The sequence below is a fragment of the Salmo salar genome, chromosome 25, assembly GCF_965601325.2.
Source record: "Salmo salar chromosome 25, fSalSal1, whole genome shotgun sequence".
Taxonomy (NCBI): Eukaryota; Metazoa; Chordata; class Actinopteri; order Salmoniformes; family Salmonidae; genus Salmo; species Salmo salar.
In genome coordinates this window covers 21,993,271-22,002,500 of record NC_138315.1, presented here as the reverse complement: position 1 = coordinate 22,002,500, position 9,230 = coordinate 21,993,271, and positions in this window count along the sequence as shown.

Sequence of the window (9,230 nt, the reverse complement as noted above, 5' to 3'; positions counted from 1 at the left end):
GACAGAGAGAGAGGACTCCACAAACCCCCACCCCCACCCACCCACCCCCTCCTCCTCTCCAGACCATCTTTCGTGGCTCCTGTGGGATGGCAGTAATAATTATTATGTAAATAAATACGCCTGCTATAATCACATTCGTGCTGCTGATCCAATTAGAGGGCTGATAGCGGCGGGATGATTGTAGCAGACTGGCGGCTGATTGGCTGATAGGTTGATAGGTAGTGCCTGCATGTCTGTCTGTCTGTGTGGGGATGTGTGTTTGTGTGTGCGTGCGTGTGTTCGTGTGTGTGTGTGTGTGTGTGAGTTTGTGTGTGCATACGTGCGTTCATGTGTGTGTGTGTGTGTGTGTGCTGCCTCTGTCTGTGTCCAGCGGTTAATGGTTAGCCCTCAGTGCCTAGTTTTGGGCCGGGCGGTCAGCTCACCTGGCCTGGGTCTGCATGGGTCTGGGTGCTTCCATCTGTCTCAGTTATCATTACAGTGCTCTGGTTCTCTGTGGATCACTTACAGCAGCTTATCATCAATTAGACCTGGAATTCAGATGGGCTTAATGACGTCCGCTGCACGCGACCCATCCATTATATCCATTGAGCTGGTGGGTATTATAAAACTCTGATGGGGAGTTTCCTTTGCTCATAGCTGACACGCACAGTGCCGTAATAGGTCATGCTAATGTATTGGATATTTTCTCATGTAACGTTCAAAGTTTTTCCCTCAATATGTTAGCTTATAAGCTTCTAACTTTCGTAAAAGGAACCTTGGACTACACTATATTGAAATAATTTTCCGTTGCCCCACAGAGAATGTTGAGGTTCGGATAAACCACAATAAAGTTCCCTAATGTCCCTAGGTGAAATGTTGTGGTTGGCCAATGTTGTCCATGACATCACCTTGGGTGAACAGGGAGACAGACGGCACACAGAGATGGAGGGGAGAGGGAGCGAGGTAGGGGATGGGGGGTACATTAGTCCTAGCCTCCCACTTATCCCCTACCGGGCTCCACCAAGGGGCTAACGGGGGCTTCTCAGTTGAAACCTGTGCCCCCTCAGTTTTAGTGTTATGTCCCTTTAAAAAAAATCTGTATCTCCGCTGTGCTGTGTCAGCACAATGGACAGAGCGTGTCGCGGTGTGTGTAGGGGGGCTATGGAAAGCCACTGGAGTGGTTAGGTATGCCTCCTTTGGGTTTCCATAAAAAGCGGTAAAAAACACTTCTCATCTCTGTAGTAGGCTAAGTGAATAACGTGATACGCCTCAGCCTGTAATATTTGATTTTGATTTCTAAGGGTGGGGTCATGTTTAACAGTCGGGTCCTGGTGTGGATGCCATGTTGGAGGCTGAACTGTCTCCTTCCTGCTCCTCTGATGTTCGTACGGGGGGCACTCTGCAGGAGTGTCTGCCTTATTATGGGGTGTGTGAGGTTTTCATCCCGACATTGACTGACACTGAATTGATTATGACAAGCTCTCTCCGGAGCCTAGAGAGGAGAGGGTGTGCTCTGACCCTTTCCCCGGGCTTGGAGAGAAAATGACAGCACTGCAACATGTTCCTGGGTGTGGCATGGAAGTTGTGTCACTGCTTGGGGGTCTGGAGACAACCCCATGTTCCACTGTGCATCGCTCGGGAGACATTGCTCCCTTGCCTGCTTCAACAAAGGCCCATGTGGGTAAGTTTGTGCCCCTGCATTGCCAAAAGGTTAGTGGACAGTGTTTAGGGCAAAGTGTTCATCTGCCTCGCTGCAACTGCTATAATGTTATTTTATTTACTCCGCCAATCTACATTCACCAAATGGACATACAGTACCATGTTGATCAATATGTATTACGTGCCCAGGTCTCATTTGGAATGTGCCATTCTTTCTTGCTGTCACATGTCCATTAGTTTAGGTATTATGTGTGCGTTTAAGGGGGGTGGTTTGAAATTCTGAACCTTAATGATTTTAGTTGAAAGGGAAATTACCACTGCTGACAGTATCTGAGGTTACTGCTTACGTGTGAGGAAAGTGTCTCGAGCATCATTTCAAATGTGGAGACCACAATAAGGGGAGGGGTGTGTGGTGAAGATGCAGTATAGACACGTCCCTCTCCTCTATTGCCACTGACACCCGCCAAGTCCTGTGCTCTATTTGTTTCCTTGTGTCAATTGTTTGTCAATGTTTATCAATGCCCCATGAAATACATATTCATCAGGGAAGTTACTGTTAATCCCAGCATTCCCCTATTAGAAAAGATTCGGCCTTCACCGAGGTCCTTCACAGTGTTCTACAGGAGCACCATCAAGAGGATACTGTCGGGCTGCATCACAGCCTGGTACGGCAACTCCACCGGCGACACATCTCCTTCACATAGAGTTGATCAGGCTGTTGATTGTGGCCTGTGGAATGTTGTCCCACTCCTCTTCAATGGCTGTGCGAAGTTGCTGGTTATGGTCAGGAACTGGAACACGCTGTTGTACACGTCGACCCAGGGCATCCGAAACATGCTCAATAGGTGACATGTCTGGTGAGTATGCAGGCCATGGAAAAACTGGGTCATTTTCAGTTACCAGGAACTGTGTACAGATCCTTGCGACATAGGCTGTGCATTAACATGCTGAAACATGAGATGATGGTGGCGGATGAATGGCACGACAATGGGCCTCAGGACCTTGTCACGGTTTCTCTGTGCATTAAAATTGCCATCGATAAAATGTAATTGTGTTCGTTGTCCATAGCTTATTCCTGCCCATACCATAACCCCACTGCCACCACAGGGCACTCCATTCACAGCATTGACATCAGCAAACCGCTCGCCCACACAACGCAAAACACATGGTCTGCAGTTGTGAGGCCGGTTGGACATACTGCCAAATTCTCTAAAATGACATTGGCATCGGCTTATGGTAGAGAAATGAACATTCCATTTTCTGGCAACAGTTCTGGTTGACATTCCTGCACTCAGCATGCCAATTGCATGCTCCCTCAAAACTTCAGACATCTGTGGCATTGTGTTGTGTGACAAAACTGCACATTTCAGAGTTTCCTTTGATTGTTCCCAGCACAATGTGCACCATTATTTAACTAGACAAGTCAGTTAAGAACAAATTCTTATTTTCAATGACGGCCTAGGAACAGTGGGTTAACTGCCTTGTTCAGGGGCAGAACAACGGATTTTTACCTTGTCAGCTCGGGGATTTAATCTTGCAACCTTTCGGTTACTAGTCCAACGCTCTAACCACTAGGCTACCTGCACCTGTAATCTTCTTGATATGCCACACCTTTCAGGTGGATGGATTATCTTGGCAAAGGAGAAATGCTCCTAATAAGGATGTAAACAAATTTGTGCACACAATTTGAGAGAAATAATTTTTTGGTGCATGTGCAACATTTCTGGGATCTTTTATTTCAACTCATGACACATGGGACCAACACTTTACATGTTGTGTTTATAGTACTATTTCAGATTTTTTGGGGGGAAAGCTCACAAACTGTGCAACACCTGTGATAAAGAACTTTTGGCTTATTTAATTGTATTTACTAGTTTATTGCCAATTTCTTTGCTGTCTTTGTTTGGAGAGCATGTGTCCAGTTTCTCCGTCATGTTTAATATGGTGTGAACGCTTTCGCTTTAGCGTGTATAGATATACCTGGCCTGTGCACCAAGAATACAGTGCCATTCAGAAAATATTCATACCCCTTGACTTATTCCATTTTGTTGTGTTACAGCCTGAATAAAAAAAATCTCACCCATCTAATCACAATACCCCATAAAGACAAAGTGAAAACATGTTTTTGGAAATGTTTACAAATGTATTGAAATTGAAATGCAGAAATGTCTCAGAAATTCACACCCCTGAGTCAATACTTGTTAGAATCACCTTTGGCAGAGATTACAGTTGTGAGTCTTTCTCTTAAGAGCTTTGCACACCTGGATTGTATAATATTTGCACATTATTCTTAAAAAAAATCTTCATTCTCTGTCAAGTTGGTTGTTGATCATTGCTGGACAGCCATTTTTGATTCTTGCCATAGTTTTTCAAGCCAATTTGATTTTGTCTCCCAGTGTCTATTGGAAAGCAGACTGAACCAGTTTTTCCTGTAGGATTTTCCATGTGCTTAACTGTATTCCATTTATTTTTATCCTAAATAGACTTCCTAGTCCTTGCCGATGACAAGCATACCCATAACATGATGCAGCTACCCCCATGCTTGAAAATATGAAGAGTGTACCTAATCATGTGTTGTGTTGGATTTGCCCCAAACATTATGCTTTGTATTCAGGACATATTGATAATTTCTTTGCCACATTTTTTGTAGTATAATTTCGTGCCTTAATGCAAACAGGATGCATAGTTTTGGAATATTTTTATTCTGTACAAGCTTCCTTCTTTTCACTCTGTGTTGATCCAGCCTCAGTTTTCTTCTATCACAGCCATTAAACTCTGTAACTTTTTTAAAGTCACCATTGTCCTCATGGCGAAATCCCTGAGGGGTTTCCTCTCCGACCACTGAGTTAATAAGGACGCCAGTATTGTTGTAGTGACTGGGTGTATTGATACACCAAGCTCAAAGATGTATTCAATGTCGCTTTTCATAGGTGCCCTTTTTTGCAAAGCATTGGAAAACCTCCCCGGTCTTTGTGGTTGAATCTCTGTTTGAAATTCACTGCTCGACTGATGGACCTTACAGATAATTGTATGTGTGGGGTACAGAGGTGAGGTAGTCATTCAAAAATCATGTTAAACACTATTATTGCACACAGAGTCCATGCAACTTATTATGTGACTTGTTAAGCACATGTTTAGTTCTGAACTTATTTAGGCTTGCCATAACAACAGGGTTGAATACTTATTGAGTCAATACATTTCATTTTTAAATTTTTTTAAATGAATTTGTTAAACTTTCTAAAAACATCATTCCACTTTGACATTATGGGGTATAGTGTGTAGGCCAGTGACACAACATCTTAATGTAATCATTTTTAAATTCAGGCTGTAACACAACAAAATGTGGAAAAAGTCAAGGTGTGTGAATACTTTCTGAAGGCACTGTAGGTGTTGCTAAAATGTATTTAAGTGCCCGTTTGGGGATGTTCTAGTAGTTAGTTCACTTTTGGGTAACTCAAGGGGAGGCTGTAACTGAGCCTGGTAGACCCCCACCTGTGCTTTTTTGGTTGAGACAGGTTTTGCCTGATAACAGGCTTTTTCTTTAGAATGCTGGCATTTTCAAGTCAGAACTTTGTATATATATCTGTAAAAATCACCGTCATCTTTGAAACACCAGCGCTTTGTAAATAAATCCAACACTAATTTGCTCCTCTACCTGCCGGCCTCCTGTTGAATCTTTGTCCTTATGACTGCTAGAAGGACCCTATTTTACGCTGATACAGCACAGAGGAGATAGCCTAGAGATTTCGCGACAACCTGTCACTTCAAAAGCACTCAATGATCTCGGATTCTCTGCATTTTAACTTTATGTTTATTGTGGTGTAGCGTGATGTAAGCAGAATTCAATATAATTCCAATGCAAAAACCCCCAAAAATGTTTCCCCCTTGCCAATTTCAACTGCCCCCACTTTATCCTGGCGTGGGTCTGCCTCATCCCAGGGCCATACTTCCATACCTACAGTACCATGCCACTGCCATGTTTTGGGTGAGTGGAAAGACTACTAGCGTTAATGTATCACTGTAACGTATGGGTCCCAGTGCTAAATCCCAGCCTTTTACATCTCAATCAGGTCAGTCCAGTTTATTTATACATTGTCAAGGGAGGGCGGTAGGAGGGGAAGGAGGGGAAGGAGGGGGAGGCACTGAGATGAATGTGGCGTTTTTTCTCTATTTAGTTAGTAAAAAGCTTTTATAATGAATTTGAAAGGCGGCACGGATCCAAGCTGCTGAAATTCCCAGTGCACTGCTAAGAGATGGAGTGAGAGCCAGAAAGAAGCAAGAGACTAAATAAATAAAATGCAATAAAACACAAATGTGAAGAGAAACCCTTCCTTACCCCCCCACGCACGCCCCCTCCTCAACATATATTATTTTCTTTCTTTTTTCTGTTTTTCTCCCTCTTTCTCTCTTCCCTCCCTCCTTCTCTCCTGTTCCCATCTCTCCCCCTCTATCCCTTTCTCCTTTCCCTTCCTTACCCAGTCATTCGGTCGCACGCTATTAAACAAACAGTCTTAATATTTTGAGCTGGCTGGCAGTTTGAATTTCATCTTGTCGACGCATCTTGTTTCTCTCAAGGCTTGACTGTTTTGACATTCGCTTCGATTAAATTATAAACAAGCAGGCCTCTTGATGGCGATGGTGGAGCCACTAATTTGCCTAATTGTTTGCAGTTGTCTGGGAGGCCAGGGCCTGATCGGGCCGGCCCTGCGAGGGAAGAAGGAGCGTGTGTGTGCTTGTGTGTGTGTGTTGAGGGAGAGGAGGGTATGTGTATGTGTGTGTGTGTCCGTGTGTGTTGAGGGAGAGGAGGGTTATGTGTATGTGTGTGTGTGTGTGTGTGTGTGTGTGTGTGTGTGTGTGTGTGTGTGTGTGTGTGTGTGTGTGTGTGTGTGTGTGTGTGTGTGTGTGTGTGTGTGTGTGTGTGTGTGTGTGTGTGTGTGTGTGTGTGGGTTCTGAGGGAGAGGAGGGTATATGTATGTGTGTGTGCATGTGTGTGTGTGTGTCTGTGTGTGTGTGTATGGGTACGTGCTTGTGTGCATGTGTGTGTGTGTGTGTGTGTGTGTGGGGGGGGGGGGGGGGGGGGGGTAATTAGAGTCCTAAAGACTTCCTCTGCCTGTTTACTCACCAGAGAGGCTTCAAACATACCCATTAGACCACAAATACTGACCCTGGATGCACAAGGCACGGGTGAGGAGGCTGAGGGGTGAGGAGGGTGAGGGCAGAGAGAGGGGTCAGGGGGGCTGCCCTAAAGGTATGGAAACCCAGCCATAGGGTAGAGGGACTGGGGTGAGAAGAGGTGGGAGAGGATTTTGGAGGTATGGAGTTTGGGCAATGACATCATAACAGTGGAAAAGTGATATGACTGAATCCATGTTTCTGTTGATAATATGAGTACATATGTGTGGTTGTTCGAGTTGGTCTCCGAGCCGTATACTATATATACAGTACCAGTCAAAAGTTTGGACCCACCTACTCATTCCAGGGCTTTTCTTTATTTGTACTATTTTCTACATTGTAGAATAATAGTGAACACATCAAAACTATAAAGTAACACATATGGAATCATGTAGTAACCAAAAAAGCTTTAAACAAATCAAAAAATATTTGAGATTTGAGATTCTTCAAAGTAGCCACCCTTTGCCTTGATGACAGCTTTGCACACTCTTGGCATTCTCTCAACCAGCTTCATGAGGTAGTCACCTGGAATGCATTTCAATTAACATGTGTGCCTTGGTTAAAAGTTAATTTGTGGAATTTCTTTCTTTCTTAATGCATTTGAGCCAATCAGTTGTGACTAGGTAGGGGTGGTATACAGAAGATAGCCCTACAGAAGATAGACCAAGTCCATATTATGGCAAGAACAGATCAAATAAGCAAAGAGAAATGACAGTCCATCATTACTTTAAGACATGAAGGTCAGTCAATGCGAAAAAATTCAAGAACTTTGAAAGTTTCTTCAAGTGTAGTCGCAAAAACCAAGCGCTACAATGAAACTGGCTCTCTTGAGGACCGCCACAGGAAAGGAAGACCCAGAGTTACCTCTGCTGCAGAGGATAAGTTCATTAGCCCAAATAAATGCTTCACAGAGTTCAAGTAACAGACACATCTCAACATCAACTGTTCAGAGGAGACTCGTGACTCAGGCCTTCATGGTTGATTTGCTGCAAAGAAACCACTACTAAAGGACACTAATAATAAGAAGAGACTTGCTTGGGCCAAGAAACACGAGCAATGGACATTAGACTGGTGGAAATCTTTCCTTTGGTCTGATGAGTCCAAATTTTAGATTTTTGGTTCCAACCGCTGCAGAGTAGGTGAATGGATGATCCCTGCATGTGTGGTTTATGTGTGGTTAGAATTCAAGGCACACTTAACCAGCATGGCTACCACAGCATTCTGCAGCGATATGCCATCCCATCTGGTTTGCGCTTAGTGGGACTATCATTTGTTTTCAACAGGACAATGATCCAACACACCTCCAAGCTGTGTAAGGGTTATTTGACCAAGAAGAAGAGTGATGGAGTGTTGCATCAGATGACCTGGCCTACACCATCACCCAACCTCAACCCAATTGAGATGGTTTGGGATGAGTTGGACCGCAGAGTGAAGGAAATGCAGCCAACAAGTGCTCAGCATATGTGAGAACTCCTTCAAGACTGTTGGAAAAGCATTCCAGGTGAAGCTGGTTGAGAGAATGCCAAGAGTGTGCAAAACTGTCATCAAGGCAAAGGGTGGCTACATTGAAGAATCTCAAATATAAAATACATTTTGATTTATTTAACACTTTTTTGGTTTACTACATGCTTCCATATGTGTTATTCCATAGTTTTGATGTCTTCACTATTACTTCTACAATGTAGAAAATAGTAAAAATAAAGAAAAACCCTTGAATGAGTAGGTGTGTCCAAACCTTTGACTGGTATGTATATACATATATATATATATATAGGCTCTGATTAGTCTTTCATGTAACGTTGACTGTTAATGTTCTAACTAATTTCATACTGGAGCTCTCATTCACCATTGGTCACCAACTGAACTGGTCCACCCATTCCATTCTAAAACTATGCCCTGAGCCACTCTTTCCCTATCCAACTCTACCCACAATTATGTTACTTTTAATTTTTATCTCTCACCTATAGCCAGTTATCCCATGTCACATATTGTACAGCTCCATATAGTCCTTAATCACAACACGTCAATCAGAACTATGATGTAATCTGGCCCTTCACCTTACTTTTCCACTTCTAGTAGATGACTGGAACTTGGAGTCTTGGCTCTGTTCTAGAACATTCCACAATGTGACATACTGTATTAACAGTGAGTCACAAAATGTATTCTTATAAAGTATGGGACATTATCATAATTATATTCAGACTTCATCATATTCATAAAGCAGAGTTCTCTGTAAATTCTGTCAGTGTGCCAGTGTCTGTGCCAGTTATGTGTCCTATGACGTCCCCCCCCCCTTCCATCTCTCCAGTGATACAGCCTGCCCTTGACCATTGCCCAACCAAAACATGCTCTTGAAGTATGTGAAATATTTTCATATTGAGACTTGTCGTAGAGTGTGCCAGTCTGTGTGTGGCAGTTAT